This window comes from Patagioenas fasciata, chromosome 8 (assembly GCF_037038585.1).
Source record: "Patagioenas fasciata isolate bPatFas1 chromosome 8, bPatFas1.hap1, whole genome shotgun sequence".
NCBI classification, from domain to species: domain Eukaryota; kingdom Metazoa; phylum Chordata; class Aves; order Columbiformes; family Columbidae; genus Patagioenas; species Patagioenas fasciata.
The window spans coordinates 15916889-15940527 of record NC_092527.1 but is presented as its reverse complement, the minus strand read 5'-3'; the positions used below and the strand labels follow the sequence as shown (position 1 = coordinate 15940527).

Below are 23639 nucleotides of genomic sequence, written 5' to 3'. Positions count from 1 at the left end.
CAATTGAAATTCAAAGTCGTCGGGAGAAACTTGTTATTGAAAACACATGGCAGAAAATACAGAGTTACGAATGAAAATAATAAACTAACCAAGCTGCTGTTAAGGTCTGATGGTCACAGTAAATGAAACTGTTCAGCAGTTTACTGAAGGGACCCCAACTGGTAACGAATTCCCAGAGAACGCCACATCTCATGGTTGTTATTGCTGTTATGAGCTGCAAATTAAGACAATAGGTATTACAGAATTTCATTTTGCACAGAACTTTTCAGGACATTGAACAAAAAATTCTGGTTTAGCTGATAGTGTGGTTTAAAGTATATAGTATTTAATGTACCGAACCTGTTTTGTAATGGCACATTTTTACATCCTAATTAGTGCATAGGCATAGATGAATAACCGTGGCAGCTTTTGCCTGCAGATCTCTGACAGCTTCAAACCTGCCACACCAGGCACTGCTGGCGGGAGAGCTACAGCACTGAGGTGCCAAGGAATGGGCATAGACTGGAGTGGACAAGAAAGTAGATTAATCTCCTTACTTTTCATTGATACCCAAACTGACTTGAAACTATGTAAGGTGCAGTTGTCACAAAGGTTTCAGTATAGAAATATTCTTGGAAGACTCCTGTAAGGGACTAAGGGAAAAGAAAGCCTCAGCTGTATATATACGTACATATACATATGCATGTATATATATACATATATAAACCCTATTCCTTTCACCCTGAGTATTTCCCTGACTGTAGCTGGGCATCTGGAACAGAATACTCCAGAGCCCAAATACTAAAGAGAGTTATTTTGTATTTTTCTGCAGTAATTTTGTTTGTTACTGTTTTCAAAAATCTTAGACTAAAAAGGTTATTGATATTTTGAAATATACTTATAGTCTTACTCTTTCACTACAAACAAATTTCCTTGCTGAGTTCCTTAAAAGACTTTGCAAGCTAAAGCCTTAAAGAAAATAAACACAACTGGATGAAATTGTTTGGATTTTCCTATATATTGAGGTATAACCAAAGCCATTCATCTACTAACAGAGATACAGATGATGGATTTTACTTCGTATTTCCAGTTGGGTAAACAACTAAGACAAAACTGAGGATAAATTCAATAGAAGTATGGCTTATTTCAAACCAAAGTGGCTTTGTTTGCAATACTTGTTGCATTGTTTCAGCATATGTTTTGAGATGCTCCCTGGAGAATGAGGACTTATGTGTTCACTGTCTTGACATAGTCAAAATGGTAAGATTTGAGCACAGAAATTCTTCACATCCAAAATAATAGCTTAAGGCCTATGTTTGGCGCCCTAATAAAAAGTATGACCTCTCCCTGTAAACATGTGCCATGTTTATATCGTTTATATCTTTAGATCATTGTTGCTAAAACTACACTCTTGTTATACCATTTTACTTGTTATTATTACAGTCTGGGCTATACTGAGAGTCTTTTATTCTGATTATAAAATGTGAAAACTGATACCCAGAACTGGTAAGATTAGCATAATGAACCATAAGCATTCATTGTAAGGATTAGAAGACTGCTGCAATGTAACTGAAGTTGAAGCAGCTGAATCTTGGTGTTTCAAAAAGCATCACAATACGCAATAGTATTTTTTTCTTGTTTGTTTCTTTGAAGATTTCAGTAAGATATCCACATAGAACAGAACAGAACAGTAGCAAGTTCTGGATTTATTTACTTTTTAACCAGTAAAGAGTACTTTCGTACTCAACAGAATGATTCAGGGAACACTAAATAATGAGGTGGGAATAGGCAATTCACTTTAAGTCCAAAACGTAACACCTGTACTTCTAAAATCTACTTACCAGTGACTTTCAAAGGGAATTTGGTAATCACTTCCCCTTTGGAAACTTCCTTAGGCACATAAAATGTCAAGGAGAGAGGTGAAAAATAGTAAAGAATGGGAAGACTTGAAAAAGGAAGGACTGAGAAATCACTAGGAGGAAATTCTTCTCTCTAATCAGATATTGGGAAGGAAAAAGGCAGGCTGTTCAGTCGTTGGTTAGGATAACAGTATTGTGTTAGTATCCTCTTTATGCTAAGACATAACCCACTGCAACCTGTAGTCCAAGTTGCATCAAGAGACACACTCCTATTTGTTTTCTTCCAATTCTGGAGCACATTTTCTTTTTTAGCTAGCTAATTAAAGCCCATTGGAGTTCATCTAGTAGATAAAAACAAGGAACAGATGAAGACCCAGAGAAAAAGAAAGAAAACAAAAGGGAATTAACAGTATCCTACAACATTGGAGTCTCTCTGGAAAGACTGGGAGATACTGAATACTGCTTGAGGCCAGAACTATTCAAACTGAAACTGTTTAGCAGGCTATTAAAACACAGCAGACTTAGCTTGCATGGCAAATCAGAGAGAATGTTTAATAACCCTGAGAAATGCAATAACCGTGGATGTCAACTACTTAACTAATAAAATATAATTTTGTTATTCCATGGGGGTCACTCCTTACAGCCTCTATAGCAGCTTTACATGCAGTTTTGAAGAGTAAACATTATTTTTCTTAGTAAGACAAGAGAAACCACAAAATTATCAATAACCACTTCAGTCATCTGTTAAAATTTATTTATTTAAGTTTGGTTTGGCATTCACTGCTCTAATTTGAGGAATCATTCCTGGAGGCTGGCATGCATAAATCTAGGCCCTGTATGCTCCAGCAGCTCACTGCCTGGTTAAGGAGCAGTTGTTATGTTCTTAGTGAGGCAATCTGAATCACAGCCTGGCCTGAAGATTTCGGATCCATTCTGCTGAGCATGACAAATATATGTGTACCCATACAATGGACTATGTGTATCTCCATGCCTTTTCTACCCTCAGTGCAAAAGCGCCAACAATTTTCGTTAATTTTGTCTCAGATCGCAACGTATGTACGTACCATCCGTCTACATTGCCGTTATTTTGTTCAAACACTGTCTTCGCAGCAGTGACTATGAAAGATGTTACAGATTGATGGTCTATCTGTGCTGTTCTGGAAATATAAATAACAGCGCAACTGTGGGTACCCTTTTTGTTGACTGCTTTTGCATTAATTTTAGCAAAGACATGAACTTCCAAACAAGTACTGAACTAAAACAATTAGTTCATTGCCTTAAATTGTTTTCAAATTGTTTTTAATCTATTATCACATCGATGTAGTTCACATGCCACAAGTACAGTGAGGTTTACCTAAAGGTCTAGACCAATAGCCTCAGATAAGTATGCTAAATCACTGGAACACCTGTTGTCCTGCTCATAATATTTTAAATGTTTTTGTCTTTTCCTGCCTTTCTATTAACTCCTGAAACACTCAGTGGTTTCTCACACCTATCACCAGTCACATACTTGCTTGTTCTCTGAATATTCTTGTCTGCATTAATGAGAGGGAAGCAGGTTGTGATGTCTTTTAAACTCTAGTTTGTATGGTAAGGGACTAGGACAGAGACACACCAGCAACAGCAGCAGCTGGCAGGCAGGAATATGCTTGTTTGTCAGGAGTGGGAATCTACATGAGACTGCTTCAAATATGTTTATTTTTAAAGTAGTCTCATTGCTTGTCTGTCTTACCAGACTGTCTCAGGGGCTCAAGCTAGAAGAAAAGCATAGCATAGGTTTTTCCTAACCGTGCCTTCTCAGATGTGTGTTCAGCCCTGTGCAGAGCCCAGCCTGCTGCGTACATGGAGTGTCCCTTTCACAAGGTTAGTGCATATCCACTGTTACCATGGGAAATTATCTAAAGTGGAAGTGAATTTTAAGTACTAACTGCTAAACATTAGTTTTCAAAACTCCTGACTGTTGCAGTATCAGTGTTACCATGCAAATGGTAGATTGCATTTCTCTGACACCTATTTCCCCAGCTATGTTTCCACACAAATGGGGCTCAGCTGTTTAATAACTTCAATCTTTTTCTGTTATTTTACTTTTTGGAGTCACTGTAACAGATAAGTGATGTAAACCATTACACTTTCCAACAACTCTCACGAATTGCCAGAATAAAGGACAAATTCAGAACTATTCTGAGAGCATTTGACGAATATCTACTTCAGGGTTGCAACATTCAAAATCACTGGAGAGCTCCCAGTAACTGAAGACAGAGTGTAGTATACAATTTCCAGTGAAGTGATATAGAATACACTTAAGCATTGTAGACAACATTTGAAATATTTCTTAAATAGCTTTTACAACTGCTATTGTGGGTTGAGCTGGCAGTTTTTCTTGCCATAGAGAGTCCTACTGTGCTACTCCTGGCACTCAATCGCCATTTGGTAAAAATACAGGTTCTGCTTTAAGACTGGCTTTAAAACATGACATTAAAAGGAAACAAACACTTTCACTTTGTAGAACTTTCCAATTGAAAGGCTTTTAAGCTTTTTTCACCCTTAGTCATGAAAGCTAGAAAAGTACTTGAGTCTTGAAAATGAAAGCCAAGATTCTCCAGGTGCTGGCGATTGCTGCTTTAAGAGAAATACTAGGTACCAGAAAATGACACCACATAGAGGGCAATCTGAGGCTTCAAGATATTTGCTTTACTTGTTTTTGCTGCACAAATAAAAGATCTATTTAGCAGGCTTAGGAAGTACCATTAATAACCTCATTTCTGTTTTGCTGTAGCTCTCCATAATGAAAGGTAAAGAGGTAAAAAGGTTTAAAAGTGCACCACTTCTTCCCCTTTCCTTTCTTTCTTCCTATCTCTTTACCTTGCTTCTGTGAATGCATATAGCTGCTTAAGCAGGGTGGAGAGGGTGTAAGGGGACAGACGGGTTAAAAGGTTGTGATCTGTAAACAAAGGAGCATTGATCAAATCACTTCAGAACGGGACACCCTTGCACTGGTGTCATTGGATTCATAAAGTGCAGGGTAGGAGATAATCAAGAGAGTAACCAATGATCACAATGTTGCTTAAGAGGTTTCAGGATTTCCAACTAATTTTGGTGAAGTCCTTGGCGCATCTCAGCTAAAACAGCTGGTAGTAGCTCAGCTTCCCGTGTATCAAAAATGAAAGTTTGAATCAAAACCACACTTGGTAATAATTCTTGGGGAAGGTTGCACAAAGCCTTTTTTCTGTACATCTCTCAAGTACAAGACAAAGGTGTCCGAGAGTTGCAGCCCAACAGTGCAAATGGGAGGATGGGGGAGAGATGCTGTCCAGAGCTCCCCCAAGAGACAGCAGCAAGCCTGACAGGGAAAGCTGCAACAAAGCAGCAGGACCAGATGGTTTAATCACTCCTTTCCCTTCTCTGCCTTCAGCACGTCTCTGAAACGTGTTCATGTACAAACTGTGACATGGAGTAGGACAGATATGGATCTAAACAACTAGGACTCATGATGCCGTAAGTATTCAGACAATGGGGTAAATAAGTGACTAAACCAAGGCAAAGCAACACAGGAAGAGAGGGCAGCTTTGGCGTTTTTTATGTTGTGAGACAGTATACATACAAATTTTTTGCAGCTATGTAGTAATATTTTCTGTTAAGGCTGCAGTGAAACACTGAAATTCAGTCTCCTGCACCACTGAGATGATGCAGGTTCATTTCCATGAAGCCCAGCATTAGGGCCCTCAGACACTCTGAGATCAGACACCTAAACGTGGGTTGATTACTGCTCTCACATTCTGAATACTTAGTTCCGCTGCTTGAAGTTTTATCTGTGTTTAAATATCCTGGCAGAGGATGCCAATCAGTTAGACAGTATAGAATCTTCCTCCCACTGCAAAATTGCCAGAAGGTTCTTGCAGGATTAATGCACAAGCTCAGCTCTGTAGGACAAGCTGTCCTGCTAGTTGAAGGCATAAACAAGCCAGAGCCCACAGCCAGCCAGGAAAAAGCTCTCACAACTGTCTACCCTGAAGCACTGATCTAAACAGCTTAAGCTACCAGTGTCTGAAACATCACTAGGGTCACAGACCATAAAAAGAGATGTTAACTGTAGGAGCCTCAGGATAAATTAATTCCCTAGAGATAAAAGAAGATCCAGTCGTGTTGCTAGTGCTAAGAGGTTGGCAGAGAGCTTAGAAGTGAAATGAGACTGTACCTAGGTTTCCAGGCTCTCCTGCATTATTTTTCTTCTGTGTATTATTGGCCAACTCAATCCAGAAAGTATTTTTCTTTCTTTAGGTCTCTATGTGCTAAGCCAAAGGGTAAAGCCACTTCAGTAGCACTAAAGCCAAAGACTTCCCCGTGTAACACTTCTCTGTCTGTTTCACACAAGAGAGTGATGCCTTCTTTCATAACCAGAAACAAGCCCCAGCAAAGGGTACGTTTCTCCTCTGCTCTGAGCATGTTAACCACCCCTTCCCTCATTTTTACATGTTATAATCAAAATAAATCAGTAAGTACAAGCTGCTACTGATTGAAATAGCTTCCTGTTTCCACCTTTTAGTTCCCACTGAAAATTGCCACTTGAAAAACAAAGAGAAGGAAAAGAGCTTTTCAGAGATTGTGTTCTTTTTCATATGTGACAGGATAGCTCTTCCTAAGCCTGTACCTAGCCTGAAATTGTGCTATGTTTTAGAAAGATAAACCCAGCAATTGATTAACAAATGCTACTCTCATCCTGAATTACTCGGAAGCTCTGTGGAGGTCATATTAGCACCAAATAAGATGGTTCTAATCAGGGCTATAACAGCAAATACAGATTAGTTTATAATTAATGCAAAATTAAGTGACCAGCAGGGATGCTCTTGGAAGATAATAGAACATAATTTCAAACTCTTTGTCTCTTTTCAGCACCTACTGAAAGAAAGGTGTCCCTAACATGCATAGTGAGAAAGGTTAGAACTTAAGGTACATACCTTATTGCATTTAAAAACTTAAAGGAAAATGAATTAATAAAAGCTAATTTTCTATTTCCAGGTCCTATTCCTGCCCTGTGGACTTCTGCCCAGCCTCAGAAGGTCAGGCTGCCAGAATGGTCTGCCAGAGTTCACAGTTCTCAGAGCTGCTATTCTGCTCCTCCAAGCAACAGATCAGGACAGGCCAGTTTACCAAGTAAGCCCAGACTAATAGAGTTATACTTTCACTTATATAGCTGCATTTCTAGGGCAACTCCACCTGAGATGGATTTTCATCAGTGTGATATGGAGCAGAGTTTGGTTTTCTAGAAAGCAAGGGAAGCTCACAGCTTCTTTTCTGCACAGGAGGTGTTTTAGCTGGGGAACCATTTTCCTTGAGGTGGTTTACACCAGGGTAAACCTATAAGATATGGGAACACTGGGAACAAGAGAAGTGATAACAGACTGAAGCCTTAGGACTTAAGCACCCAAAAGATGAACTGACTGGACATTTACTTCAAGATATGCAGCTCAAATTTGCTATTTACACCATCCTTGCTGTGGCCAAATACACTTTAATGTACACAGCCTGGTAAAAAAGTTATCTGATAACTTCGGACTATATGACACTGAACATACAATATGAATATTCTCCTCATTCTGCTTTCATGAACTCCCAGTGTTTTTAGTATTAGAATGTTTTTTGCACTTACCTGTAAACAGTTTTGCAGTTTGTATAGATCCCATTTGAATGATGTGTAGTGCTTCCTGGACACAATCTTAATACAAGGTTACAAGAAACTTCATAGCTTTCTAAGAATTGTAGATTTGCTGGGCAAAATAATGTAAAAATTAGTCTAAATTACAGTTCAGAGCTGAACTCTGGAGAGAGCGACTGACATGGCAATTAGGAATAGTATTTCTAAAAAAAAAACCAAAAACTATCAGTTGAAAGAACACAGCCATTCACATCATATCACTCCAAACCTGTTTCAAATCAGTGGTGTAGTCATTGTAATTTGCTGGCTGACGCATTTGGGGCATAATAGGTCATTGCTCTCAGTCTGGCTCCAAACGAAATAGTCACAAAACACACCACAGTGTTTTTTGGATATGATCTCAAAGTAGACTTACATAGTCATTCCAAATAAATAAATACATCGGAGACTGAATTACCACTGATATCTAAATCTGGAAGCACAAAAGGATTGTACCTACTCTCTAGAATGTCTTTTGCTTATCTTAAATTGAACCAAATCTGTCTTGTAAATATTGCACCATATCCCGCATTTTCATATAATAAATATTGATTAAAAATCTCCTAGGCAAAATTTTAAAAGTTCCTGTTTTCATAGCTGCAGGACACCAATTAATGAGGAAAAGTAATGCAGTTCATTTGAGAATGAAAAGATACATTGCCAGTAAGGACAAGGAAACTATGATGCAGATCAACAGAAAAATCATATTCTAGAAAATTCATACCCTTCACCAATTTCAGTAATTGCTTTTTAGCTGTACCTGTATAACCTGGTGCAGAGAAAGTAAATGTAATTACTTACAAAGGTAAACACAGAATTAGGCAATAAAAATAACAGCTATAAAACAGATGAGCTGGGCACCAAATGCTCCTCTGTATAGATATGCTCTTATGTTCCCATGGATCCACATACCTTGCCAGTGTCGACACAGTCCTTCTCTCCACAGAGTTACTTACCTCACATGGCTTTAAGTGGAAGAGGAACTGAAAATCATCTGTTCTTCCACAGTCAAAAACACAAAGCCTACACGTAAATATTTTTCTTAATTGTCAAACATATTTTTGGGCTTTGTTGTCATGGTCTATCATTTTACCAGGCAAAAAGAAAACTAATCAACAACAGAACATTACCTTTTCTGTATCTAGTTAGTTCAGCCTTCAAAACTTCTGTTTCCAAAGCAGTTACTTGTTTCAGCAGGTCATTTATTACTACAACTAGGAATTTATGGTATTATTTAGTAATTTGTATTAAAATGACTGTACAACAATTCTGTCTGAGATGCATTTAGCTCTGCTATAACCTGATGCCATGTGAGGGAGCTATTTGGTTTCCAGAGCAGAAACCACAGGCCATGTTGTAGATTTGTTCTATTGGAATTTGTCCCACTGGGAGAGCCTTGTCCCTTACTCAGATGAATACTTCAGTGGGCTTTGAATTCTTAGGGCTACCAAAGCCATCTTCTATTCAGAGGGAAAAGCCCAGTTCTCAAAGGCAAAACACACATGTAAACATTTTAAGTTGAAGCAGAAAACACATGAACAGGGAAAGAATGAAAGAAAAAATGCTATTTATATTAAGAGATAGAGGGTTTGTTATTTCACTCACAAACAACATAAACTAGTGACTCATTCTAAACACTTTTTCTCTCCAGTTATGTTGGTCAACTCATCTCCTATGTAACAGATGGTTTATGTTTCTGCTCCTCACATTTCTGGAAATCACTCGTTTTATTCAAATGGTGTTATAAGAATACTGGACATTAATACAAGTATTTTTTTTTTTTTAAATATACTAGAATGTTGAGAACTGGATTACAGAAACACGAGAAATTTATTTCTTACTTCTACATTCTCCTTTCTCTTCTTGTGGTCCTCAATCTCCTTTTATTCCTGGAGGTCCTGCTTTTCCAGGGAATCCCATAAACCTCTCAATCTTTCTCCTAGAGTTTGATTTAAAATAAAAATGTTCAAATGTTTTCCAAGATTTTCTCCCACTATGTTTTCTTAGTGCTTAGAGACAGTACCACACACTGACAACTTTTTTTATTTTCCCCAGGAAAACAAAAACATCTCAGGAAAATTGCCTTGTTCCTGTGGAAAGATTCATTTGCTAAGAAATGCATTACTTTGATGAAAAATTCTTCACCACACCTACTTAGGGCACTGAAAATCCAATGAAATAAATGCTGTCTTATGTTATTGCAGAGGCACACATGCTGTAACACCAGAAAGCCAATATACTTCAGCTGTAATCCAATCACACATGACACTATATGATTTAGCTCATTTTCTAGATCAGAAGATTAAGGATACCTCTGAAGCAGTTTGTTGAAACAGACAGTGCTGTCTTTACTAGTTTCAACCATGAAATTGTAGAGGGCATACTGAGAGGGTATGTGGACCAGAATACACCTTTGCGGAATATCAATATATGCCACTGAAATTTTATGTCATAGTTCATATCAAGTGGTATTGATAATGAGGGGGGGTTGCTTGGGGATTGAAAAGCAATTATCTAATTCCAAGATGTGTGGTATACACATGATAACACAGGCAGGATATGGTAAGAAAGTGTATGATTCCACATGTACTTATTAAGTGTTTGGACAGAAACTATGATTTGGTGACTTGGTTCTACCACATGACAGAAAGCAGCAGCTCATCTATTTGCTCTTTGCAGCAGTGCATGAAAAAAGTTACCTACCTGACAGATCATGCCTTGGGGAATTTTGTTGGGACTTGGTGAGTATGAAGCAATCAACTTATGACCATCAGATTAGTAGCCAACATGATTTCTGGTTTTGAGAGCTGGCCTCTGGAAAGAAAAAGAAATAATTATTTAATAGGGTATTGTAGAAAACTCTGTAAGTAATTCAGAGTACAAATGGTACAATCAGATTAAAATCTTATTGCATCTCTGTTTTATGGGCTGCTGTGAAGATGTATTGTATTTTTTTATTAAAAGCCAAGTATCTAGACTAGCATTATAAAGGTAGAAAGCATTTTCAGTTTCCTGAAATAGTACAGAGCCTATGGAAGGTTAATGGAGCAGAAGAAAAGGACAGAAGTAAAAAGACAAAATGAAAGACTGAAGGAGGCATGAAACAAGACTAAAAGGATGATAAGGACTGACAAAAATACAGTATTGCTAAATGGTCATAGCTCTGTACCTTGTTCTCCCTTTTCACCTTTGGGGACCATCTCTTCCATCTCTGCCCAGTAAGCCACTGACTGCAGGAGCACTGGAGCAAATTACTGGACAGGAATTAATACATTTTCTCTTCAGGTTTATCTGTGTTAGCTGAACAGTGAAAGCCAAAGTACAAAGGCATTGAAAGGTTGAAGAAGAGTCCTTGCTAAGTCCACACATCTGTGACAAATCAAACAGAGTCATAAGTTTCTCCATTTACATAATTTTGAAGGGTTGCCTAGGAAAGTGTTGTCTACATTGCCAAGGTAATACACTCCTGTCTTCAGCCTAAAAGATGAAGAACAAGGGATAGTGTCTGAACCATCTCATATAGCCCCTAATTGTATCTTCATGTATGGAAGAATATAAGAATCTGAAAATTTCAAGGTGTAATGAAAAAATCTAATATAGCAACAGTGACCAATCTCACTATGCTTCAAATCCATTTCAATGTTTTGTTCATTGTATGTCTAAATTAAAAGCATTTCTCATACAGTATTCCAACTTGGGATGAATCCTGAACTCTCCAGCTATTGCATTTCTGCTGGCACGCTTCTTGATAACATCTCCGCTATTAGCAAACATGCATAGCTTAAAGGACCAAAAGCTTAAGTGCGTTTTAGTAGTAATCATCTGATTGCCTCCCAGTTTCTCTTTTCAGACCTCATATACTAATAAGATAACATTTCTTCCTCAGTATTGCAGCCTCAGAGCCGAAGTCCTCCTGGATCTCAGATCTGCAATACTTTGCTGCTTTCTCTGAGCAGAACAGTAACAGGCAGCAGCTTCATCAGATTAAGCACTGCATGATGTTCCGACAAGCTGCACCACAGTAATTGTCCTTGATTTTAATGAGGGTCAAATTTGAGGCAATCATGTCTCATGTATTCTGTGCTTAACAGGAAAAAAAAAAACAAAAACAACTACCACAAAGATGAACTGACAAACGTTTATAGTAAATAAGCCACATAGTAATGTCAATTTGCCTTATTTTCTCCCAGTTCCACCAGTTAAAATGGAAAATGAGCCTAAGGAAGCACCTTTTGGTTGTCAGGTTGGGGTGAGGAGAGAAAAATCAAATCCAGCATGAATTTTGGTAGTCAGCTCAATTATTTCTCTTTATTTTAAGCTTCAGAAGAGATTACCCACAGAGAGCTGCTTCCCCTGTTGTATTTCAACGGATAGAGTACAATATAAAGTATAGTCACTAGCATATTATTGTGAGAACATTCTCCTTAGGATAAAAACCAGACTTTAAGAAGCACCACTTTTCTGTATACCTCTTCGTGCTTCCTCCATTAGGCTCACATTGAAATCTGGGGCAATGGCATACACCAAATAAAATAAGAAAAGATATGTAGCTAACTACTACAACAAAACATGAATTTTGGTTTATATTTCTTATCCAGCTTCATGGATTCAAGCCAGTTCTTAACAGATTTCTAAGGATTTCCTTCTGCTGAATTTTTATACTGTGTCAATTATCCAATATCAGGGAAGTTGACATTGCTGCTGCCTCCCATGAAAGCAGCAAGATAAAGCTCAAAATAAAGCCACAATAAAAGAAAACTTGAAAATAAAATGTCAAGGCCTCTCCCTACAGAGATTCAACTTCACACAAATCTTTGTTGCTTTTGTCTGCTAGGAACTAAGATATATTTACCTCCAAAGTTTTCAAAGTTGACCGCCCCAATCTTTTATTCTAGGAGAGCCAAAGTGCCTGTTTATCTTCGGTAAACTGGTGGCGGGGTTTCCGAGGAAATCATTTCCCTAAGAGACTGATCATAATTTGCACCAACAATGGTTTAGACAAAAAAGCAAAATTTTCCAAATCTTAAGGAGTTGAAATAGAAAAAAACCCCATTTTCCAATCCATATTTATATTTAGATAAGATGGAGAATCCCACATGGAGAATCACATCAAGCTTGGATGCAATGACAGTCCTCAGGTCCCAAGGCTTACACAGCTGTAGATTTCTTGAGTAGAGAGATCAGAACTCCACCCTGAAAGAGGCTACAAAACTTTCATATTTAGGAGGCAGCTGGTTCTGGAGGTCCTATTTAAAACATACACCTCAGGAAATTATTTTCTTCCTTCATAAAACGTGTGTTAGGATATGAGTCACCTAGTGCAGGTAACAGCAGGGGAGGGAACGTGGAAGAGGCAGCAGGGAGTCCTTGTTCCAGACCTAGTCTTGAAGGTGACAGCTCTGAGTCATTAGCTTGACACCTGAAAGTCTGACAGCACGGGACAGCCCTGATAGAGTCAAATACTAGGGAAAATGCTCCTCAAAAGCAGATATTACTTTTATACAAAGAATATTCAGGGACAAAATGCTATTAAACTGATAGATTACAGCCTGCTAGCAGTCCTTCATCAGCTTGCCATGCTCTAGTAGGGTAGCCTACAAGAGTACTTTCTGATTGGCATGTTTGCACCTGCAAAGCTTTCATGGCCTCAATATGGTCAGATACTTATCACAGCAAAAGAGATCTTTAGTTGATCAGTACACAGTGAAAACTCTTACCACATCACTGACTTCCCTGAGAGCCAGCACAACAGAATGTAGTAGAGAAGAAATGGAACAGAAACCTGATGGATTTTTACCATGAGGATGAGCCTTCTAAGAGAAAATAAAAAAATCCCCCACATTTCTACTAAGAGCTGTCATTTTGTACTTAATTTTGGGAAGAGATTGCTCACTGGCTTATCTCTGTCTTGCCCAATCCTAATGACTGCCTACCTCAATCTTATCACCCCTATTTACAGGTATTGCACATGACATTCTGAAAATGAGCCCTTTGCTCTTTTCCTGGCCTTGGACAGACATTGGCTGTGTTACAGTACAAATGAACAACCGAAAAATCAGAACAACTGCAGGCATTGAAAGTTTTGTCTGTAAGGTTTTTCCCCTTTATTCAGTCAATGAATTAATTTCTTAATATCCTAGGACAGGGAAGGATATTTGAGGCTTGTTTGGCTGTAGTGACTGCCTTTCCTGCAATGTACTCTGAATCATCCCTGGAAAAAACTTGGCCAACTCCAGTGTATCCATTTATGTTTAAAAATGGGATGTGAAATTTGGAAAAAAAATATGGGGTGAAGGAATATATGTTTAAACTTTTAAGTAAATCACTTACTACTTGTCTTCCTATAATGCTAGTGATACAGTTACTGATTAGAATAAACTTCGCAATAGGGTTTGCACTATCCAGTGTGATACCAGTGTGTGGACACGAAAAGTACAGGAGCAATAATAGTGTGTGCGATATCACCATGGATAGCTCTGAAAAATTAATTATTTAACAACCAATTAATGAATATTTATTTATTTAATTAAAATATAATTCTGAGGAAGAGATGTCTTGGACAATTTAACATTTGCTTGCAGAAAATTTCCTTACCCAGAGGAATGCCTGTTAGATTTCGCCAGCTGCAAAAACCAATTCAAACTCTTCATCTCTTCAGTAGTGTCAGGGATGACTTTATCCTCAAAATCTCATTTCTGGGGCTGTTCTCTGATATGGTAGCATCAGACAGAGATGTTGTAGGCTGTCGAGCTGCCTTGTATCTTTCCTGTTCAGGAATTAGGATAAATTTAGTCTCAATAAAAATAAAATGAAAGTGTCAGCTCAGAGCAGTGCTATTTGTCAGGCATGTTTTGATGAAAACACTGTAAAGCCAACATCATTAATCAGAGATTTGGAATTAGAGATTTTTTTTTTTTTTTTTTTTTTTTTAAACAGGAAGCGGAAATATCCACAGTGACCTGTGCTATTTTGGCTAAGAACAAAATATGATATCTATATGCTGCTAACACAGGGCATCCAAGGCTCATCTTTGTAACCCACAAAAACGTCTGGTTTGTTGAATTGCTGTTGAACTCCCCTGAAGGTTGCTTGCCTGCAAGAGAAGAAGCATGAAACAGATAGGATTCTCAGCAATTTCCCCACCCTTAGGTTGTCACCTGGTCCGGACACCATCTTGATGAAATGTACTTTATCACATAGCAGAAATTTTACTAAGCTGTGGCAAACCCAGCATGTATAGATATGGTATACAAACCTACAGGACTATTGTAAATTTCTGCACCAAGTGACAAACAAAAATCATAAGGGCAGGTGGCTTGGTGTTCACAAATTATTAAATGTCTTTTTTTCACTGGATTTGTAATTTAATTTTCTATCTTCTTAATTCTATATACAGCCTTCCCTTCCACCAGAATTATTTGGTTCTCTTGATTCCCAGTTTGAGTACTAAGTTCCTCACTATGTAGATCCTTGAACATACCTTCTTTCTGCATATCACTCATTTGGGGGAATGGTCTTATGTCTGGCTGCTCTTTGATATATGGTGCAGCTCTGTGCAGATATCCTTGGAGAAGCAAGCAGCTCAGCATGTGACAACACTTGGCTTTTGAAGTTTCCAACTTGCCATCAGTTTTCGGTATTCTTCACCGGCAGAAATATCATATGGGAATATGAGTAGCGGGAACTATGTCCAATTATTTTCATCACAGCATAGCAGGGTGACAGCTTCTAGACACTTGCAAGAGAATAGATGGTTAAAGCAGCAGATAGAAATGCACAGCTAGTTCGTTGATTCACTTTGATGTCAGACCAACAGAGTGCTCTTATCCCCAAACCAGAAGTTTACAAAGTATTTCACAAACTTTTCATTGAGAAAACTAGAGTCAGGATTAAAGAGTTTTGAAGAACAAAACCCTGGGAATAACCTTGTTTCAGAAAAACCTCAGATAAGGCATTGTGGAGCACCATTCTTAATAGGTGATCACACAGTGAGTTTAATTAGAGTTCTTAAAACGACAGGAAGTGAAAGCTATCCTGTGCAGGATCTTTTTCTTCTGAATTAGTAGTACCTGTGTAACCTACGACACATCTGTTCTTCTGGACTGTAAATAGGATGGAGCAGAGCTGAAGCTCTTTATCTATTTCTTTTCACTTGCCAGCCTGCCACAGGGACTCCACAGATGGACGGCTGCTTCCTGGTTTGGCCTTGTATCCTGAGTCAACCCTCATTAATGATCAAATCTCCAGATGTCCACTCTTTATATTAAGAGCAAGGTAAACGTATCAACTGCTTGTGAGAGAGGAGGTAATTTATATAGCCAGACATGTTAAGAATAATGCCGTGGTAGTAACACAGATAAGTAGGAATAATACTGTTATTATTATTACAGAGTGTCATTCTTTGTTCATGGTAGAAAATAACATAAGCATCAGTATGTGTAACACTCTGAGTACATGTCTATGTATAAAAGTAAAGACCTAAACAAACAGATCCCAGCAAGTTTCCAGTGAACACTAATGAGAACCAGATTTTTTCTAATTAATTTTTCTGTCCTGGGCCAGATCACTGACAAACTAGGAACAAAGTGGAATTTTGTAGCACCTTCCCGTCCCTCAGACTTGATATGACTGCATACTAGTTTGTACCCAAGCTTATAAAGCAAAAATTATTCCTGTTTCTTATTATAAATACAGACTGCAGAGGTGCTGAGTCTGTACTTTGGAGTTTGCAAGACTGAGCATATAATCTTTACAGAAGCTGTGAGAGAGAGACAGTTCTGAAGAAGACCAGACCAAAAAAATTCCAAACAACCTTCTTAACTCAGAGGAACTCAGTTTGAGATTCAAAGTTCACAATTCACACAGGATCCCTCACTCAGTACTGACTATTAAGAACGCACGTACTGTCTCCTACTCTTTTGAAAATTTGCTGACTGAGCTTCCTGTCACCAGAGGTAAAACAGATGAGCTTTAAAAGCATGAGATTCTGAAATAAGTTAATATCAAGATGCTATTCTTACCATCCCTAGTCAGCTGTTCTGCTTTATCCTCATTGTCAAAGTTTGATTATAAAGTCAAACAACTTCTGTCTTCACCTCCACGAGATTTAAGGCAACTTACCTTTTATATGTTTGTAATATATCTGTGTATGCAACATTCTTCACTCAAGAAAAGGTTTTATCCAGCCACCAGGTCTCTTTTCACCTAGCTTTCTGTTTGACTTCCGCAAAGAACGCATTGCTTAATGCAACTGGAAAAGTAAGGGTAAACACAGGGTAAAATCATTACATATTTACACCTTTATATTTGAGAGCAACTACAATCTTGTCCCAATATCAGAATTAGGGAGCTAGAGAGACAGAGGATTTCATTTTGTGGGGTTTTTTGTTTGTTTGGTTTTGGTTTGGTTTTTGTGGTGATGATGTTTTTTTTTTTTGTTTGTTTGGTTTCCCCTGCTCCAGCATACCCACGTACAAAGATAAATTACAGTGTATCACAATAAAACCACAGTTTACATCTTGATATTTAGTCAATTGAATGAAACAAAAAATACGCCAATTGTTACATGGGTGTATGGTACCATACTGTTCAGTGGTATATTGCTCTGTGCAAGAAGTGGTTAAATCTTGCCATCAGAAAGTTACAAAACAAAAATAAATGCCATTCATACAAAGTTCAGAGCTCATAATCTGACTATTGGGCTAATGCAGTGTATAGACTAATGAAGAAATTCGGCTTTTCATTCATCTTGAAGAACAGGAAGCTTCTCACTCTTTTCCTTTGCTTTTTTTAATCCCCTGTAAATGAAACATGAACAGGATGGGAATATTTTATGTTCAGACTGTTTCAAACATAGGTTTTTTCTTGATGCTTAAGGGCTCATAAAATACCATGTCTGATTTCCAGCTTTTCACTCTAGCCGCAACAGAAGATACAGAATGGCACTTTTGCCAAAGTTGGATGAGTTGTTCACATTTGAGAAGTGATTGGTCAGGTAAAGACTTCTCATTTTTTTCATGGTGCAATAAAAATTTGTGAAGCCAAGACCTCCATAAACACATGACCGCCTAGATTCACATACAGTGGAAATATCAGATGATGTAAACACATTTTGCTTCCCAATTTAAATGCACATTGAGAAATATTTTGTGAAGATTGAACAGATAAGAATACAGGTAAGAATCTCACATAGATTTGGTAATACAGGGAAGAATCTGCTCACACTGAAAAGTCTTTAACATGCACAGCAAAGCTTGTGAAGCATGATGTAGTTACTGAGATTACCTACTGAGATTATGGGATCAATGAAGTCTCTACAATTTTTCACTATTTTTCTTATGTTTCAGCAGGATTTTGCCTTTCTATGTCTTAATGGTTCTACAAAAGATTCAAAGTCATTAGTAGGGTCTTCAGTACAGCTGATCCAGAAGTACTTCAGAGGCAAAACAAGAGATGCTAATGAGGCAAGTACAGCCAATAATGAATAAAGTGGCTTCTAAGTGACCTCTGGTGGACAAGACAAACAGTATTAAATATGTTCACTGTATTTCTCAGAAGAGAAGCTTATCCATTTAACTAGCTTACGTCCATTCAGTTGAATATTATCTAGTATTATATAATAATCAAAGACATTTTCCACTTGAACCAAAATTATTTTATGTAGAAAATTGGAAACAAATATAGGAATAGTAACATTCTGAATAATGAACTTTAAAAGCCTCTGTAACAAGAGGGATTCTTGTTTGTTGCATATATGCTATTAACACTGTATGATTAAAAAAGTGAAGCTAAAGCAATCTTTTGGGTGATATGAAACTCACAAGCAATTTCAAAACCCACTGGTGTTTCTCAGATCAGGTGAGGTGGTAGAATCTGTTGCTTCCAGCACATGCAAACTGTTGATCACAGCCACTGTACTCAATCAGAAGAACTCTTATAGCTACACACTACAATACAGAATATCCCTAGGGACCTTACCCCAACTAAATATTTTTAAACAGAATTGGGAATTGATTTTGATCTCATGGCTTGAAGAGGTTTCCAATGTTGTTTTTGGGGCCCGTGTATACAGAATGCATGTACAGTCTGAGAGACCATAAACTTTATGCAGATCCATGAAGGACCACAGGCTCCCTTTTGGTGATTAGACTTGCTTTCCCTTCCTAGTGTTTCCTTACTTTCACCTGGAGCTAAAACTCCAATATCTTCTTGCATGGTTCTAATAATAGACACAGGAGATGGTTCACTGTACAGAAATAACGCACTGAAATTGTTCCCAAGGAAAACCAGTCTGTCTTGGCAACAGTTGCCATGGCAACTAAGTCTCCTCACAGAGGATGATGGCCACTGATCTGTGGAAACCAATCCCTGAGTCATTCTTCTCAGAGACCAAAGGGGTGAGGGGATAGAGTTGCAGAGCCCCCATCACTGGACTTTACCTCTTCCCTTGCATTGAGAGGGAACTTACACCAGCCAGGGACGTTAACTGAAATTCTGCCTCTCAAATGTACCAATCCAGGATGTATTAATTAGAAGGCATATCAATAGGCAGCATCCTTAAAGGCACTTTTTTTTTTAGCTAGTCACATTAGGGACTGGCTTAACTGTCTGCCAGAAAAGGAAAAATGCACTGGAAAAATCACAGTACTCAGAGGAACACAGATAAAAATGGCAGAGCACATTCCTGTCTAAGTAGTTTTTCAGAGGACAGCGTGAAAGCTTTGAAGAGCTGTACAGCTTTTGATTTCGTATCTTACACGGAGAGTGACACAGGCACTCATTAGGGCTAGCACTGCTCCCAAAGAGCTGTGCTGCACTTGTAACTGCACAGTCCCAGACCTGAGCCTAAATTAAGCCTAAGGCTTGTAACAAGGAGCTCAAATGACAGTCTTTTGCCTTGGACAGGGCTCCCATGTTTAACTCTCCCTGACTGACTGTTACAACTTGATTACTCTTTCTGCTAAAGTGGCCTTACTGCAAGTTAACATCACTTTGGGACAAAACACATGCTACATTAATTGCTGCTCCTTCCCCTGCACAGCATATGCCTCGTAATCATTGATTGCAATGGACAGAAACACAAAAGTAAAACCACCTGCTTTACAGCACCATTTGCACATGCTCACCAGGTGTAAGAGCACAACATACACAGCCTCACTTCCCAGCCAAAGCCTACTGTTCCCTTTTCTCCTTGCCAAACACGATTTGCCTCAACACCTCCTGAGGTCTGAGGTCTCCCACAGGGTGAACCTCGTTGGGTCACAGCCACAGGGCTCCCACACCAGGCTGCAGGGATGGCAACTCTCCTTCCCAGACCCTGCCACCTGGGCAAAGCACCAAAACAGAAACCAGACATTTCATTTTCATGGGCTTATTAGTCCCAAGCTGTCTCTCTCGAAGGAGATATGTGACAGGAGACTCTGGGCAGCTGAGTAAGAGGCAAGGGGTTGAGTAGAGAGCAGAAACTTAAGCTACCACAATTTCAAACCAATCAGAAGAAACAAGAGAAGTACCGGAGTCTGTCTGGGCTCAAAAGGGCCAGCATGAGGGTGAGCAGGGCTGCACCATGACATCCACATCCAGAAACAGCAGGGTTTCCAGCAGTTTCTTCAGTAACTGACCCGAAAGAAACATTTCTGCTTCAGAAAACATGAATTTTCAATAAAAATATTTCCTCCTGCAATACTTCTCATCATTTATTCTATTTCTTTGATGTGAATGATGCCAGTCTGTGCACACTTATTTATTTAGTCATTAATATTTGGACACATGCATTGCCATTTAGGAGAAATGCCAATGATTTTATTAGATGATAGCACAACCATTGCATGAATTAATATTCGCATAAGAAGCAGAAAAATGTTTTCCATTGGTTTACACTTCGTTTTCCATTACTTGTACCGTAAACTCAAATACAGTAAATGTTTCAGGAAGCAGGTAGACTCCAAAAGACTTTAAAGGAGAGGAAAAAAGCACCTCAAGCAATAAATCGTACACCCTGAAAATTGCATAGTAAATACTTGGAGATATGTAAAATCCTACTTCTAACCTAAACAAGTAAACAACTTGAAAAATGAGCTCAGACATAAAAATTATGAACTGACTACAAATCAACTACAAACACATTAAAGGCCTATATTTGTTCAAATACATTATTCATAAGGAATAATTTAAGCTGTAGTTGTATGCATTTTATGTTGCATAAACTTAAGCAAATGCATGTACCCAAAAGCTGATGTAAAGAATTAATGAGCAATCTCTAAATAAAATTCTATTCTTAAATAAATTCCTCCCTGATTTGCAAAGCCATATGTTTCCTTTAGCAAATATTCCCACACTACTGTCAATAGCTGAGCCCTGTAACATTGGGACAGTGACAAACAGCTCAGGCTTGATCAGGCTTTTGCTAAACAGGACTGGTTTGAGGTAAGGGGGGACAAACAATTGTTTTGGAAGTGTTCTTAAAGTATACAAGGTTCAATGGCAACATGATCCAATAGTCTGTTTGTGCCAAACAGCTGTATCTCTTCTCTGGGATCCATATCTTCAGAATTTTTATTAAACAAATGAAAAGAAGGAGAAATGCCCTTTTTCACCTCTACTAAAGCACTTCCATTGTCCATTGCTGCACTCCTTTAGGTATCAAATTTAGCAATGAACATCTCAGGCTAGGAGGTACCACAACATAGTGTGGTACATCTGCACAGTCTGAATTAATGTACCATACTGGCAGTATTACTGCATTTTTAAGTAAATACAAGTGATTGGGAGATTCAGATTTCAGATACCTTTTAGTCAGCTGCCTCAAAAATGTTTTTTGTGTGCTCCGTCAGAGCTGTGAAATTTTCTATAGCAAATCTTTCAAACAAGAAAAGTTACTCATTATTACCAGTCGGATGTGCAAACAATAAGTATAACCTCATGAAAGCCTTTTTTTTTTTTTTTTGATATCTGGAATCTCCTTTCCCTCAACTCTTCCTCCTTCCCTTCTCTGCTGGCAAAACCTCTCCAAGATGGGCACAGAAGAGCACACCCACACAGCCAGGTGCCTTAGTGCCTGTGTGTGTCTCTCAGTCCACAGCTTCACCGAACTCAGTGCTGGCTACAGAAAAGCGTAAAGATCAGGCTGGATTTGCACTAACTGCACTGCGCTAACTCCGCACTAAACATGTATATTATGCTGAAGCAATATCAAAGGAACATGAGGTTTATTTAATGAATAAATTATACACATTTACGTGTCTTGAATAAAAACAGTACAACAAAACTGTAGCTAGCATCACTCTCAGTTTTGCGTGACTGAATTTAAACTGCTTAATCTTTAAAGAATTTAAAGTAGATTTCCAATATGTTTATTTCCATACCCTTCCAGTAATGTCTCCCTCATTATTTTCTGGAATCCTACAAGTTAACTCTTGTTATTTATTCTGTAATTTCTGATATTATATAAAATTATAGAAGCCTTAGTAAGCCAGGTGCTTTAGAACTGCTGGAGATAATGGGGAATGTCTATAAATGAACACCTTCAAATATCACCCCCCAAAAATTGTTACCCACACAGAGAACTAGTCTGACTTCAACAGTTAGTTTACTTTCTAAACTGAATTTAATTAAGGTATATATGTGGCTTGACCAACAGTTGAGACACTGTGAAGTTTTTTATTGACTTTGATTAAGCACATATCAGAGATAATGTTGAACTAAACAAACCAAAAAAATCAGACAGCTAAAGACTGACTTTTTTTTTTCTCTCTCTTAGAAATGACTTGCAATAACTACTCCAGTACAGCAGCTCGTATCACCTACCTTCCACTAATATTTTATCAGTTCTCTGTATTCACTTTGTCACTCATAAACATGAATTGTACAAATAATTTTTATTGTGTTTTGACTTACAGTCTTTATTTCAAAAACACCTTTAAGGTTCTAAGCAGCTTTGAAGCAATTTCACAGCTCAGTCATGGGGCAGATGTCATTTTACAGATTGAGACTGTGTAGACAAATGGTCTGAGCTTTCCTTGCTTCTTTGAGAGGTGTTCACAGGCTGTTACGTAGGGGATGGACAGTAAAGCAGAACAACCTGCTTCTTTCCAGTGGCTCGTCTGGATCTAACTCTCTTGAATACAAAGACAACAGAGATGAAGTTTTTCCTTTTGTAAATGTCCTGCACAATCTCCCCACATTATGGGCTAAACTCAACATGGTCTCTCGTTTTAAAATTAGTTTGTTTTAAAATCCCTCCTCACTTATGGCACCAACCAAACAACTAGCTGTTGTCCTTGATCTTTGATGGCACTAATACTCATTAGAAATCAAAGCTGTTGCTTTTGTACAGTATCTTTCCACAAAATGTGTCTTGGCATTTGAAAAATATTAGGGAATGAATCCTAACTGCCCTTAAAAGGTAGTTGCCAAAAATTAGGAAGTTTTCAGGATTTTTCAGATACAGGATTTTGAAACACTACGTCTTTCCAAAGAGAGTGAGCCAAAACCATCTTGACACGATGACTGAAATGCAAAACCAGGTTTGTTAATGTGTTCTGACAGCACCTCTTAGCGCTCAAATACCTCTCAGTTATATCCCACCCAACATGAGGTTTGCATCCCAGTGCAGTAAGAGCAATTGTTATTCTGTTAGTCATTTCTCTGGTATACTCTGAGTAATTTTGTATGACTAGTAGCTTGAATATAAACTTTAATGCAAAGTGATGTATATGATAGAACATGATCTTCTAGCACAGACTGTTTTCTGCTAGTAATTGCTCCAATAGATGGACAATATTTACATCGGGGTGTCTCACTCATTTTATCAAGGGCCACATCAGCCTCGCGGTTGCCTTCAAAGGGCCAAATGTAATTTTAGGACTGTATAAATGTAACTACTTCTACACTTGTGCAGTCCTAAAATTAAATTTGGCCTTTTAAAAGCAACTGTGAGGTTGATGTGGCCCCTGGTGAAAATGAGTTTGACAGCCCTTGTTAAAGTCTCTAGAGCTCCTTTTCACTACAGCCCAAAGATACTTGTCATCTTTTTGAAAAGTCTAGTATCCCAAAGTTTTTATTAACCTCAATGAGAGCTGTGGGTTTCTAGAATTTTTGGAAACCTACCC

The 23639-nt window shown here is 38.2% G+C and overlaps 1 long non-coding RNA gene across 1 annotated transcript; it reads right to left on the bottom strand.

Moving 5' to 3' along the window:
- Nucleotides 1-2525: 2525 nt before the first annotated feature.
- Nucleotides 2526-16766, bottom strand: LOC139828544 (uncharacterized). Its single transcript, XR_011740274.1, has 8 exons — nucleotides 16651-16766; nucleotides 15011-15265; nucleotides 14125-14296; nucleotides 10700-10899; nucleotides 10234-10344; nucleotides 9372-9469; nucleotides 7486-7603; nucleotides 2526-2995 (listed from the first exon to the last, which is right to left on the bottom strand). It is a non-coding gene; the product is annotated as an uncharacterized lncRNA (long non-coding RNA).
- Nucleotides 16767-23639: the final 6873 nt, after the last annotated feature.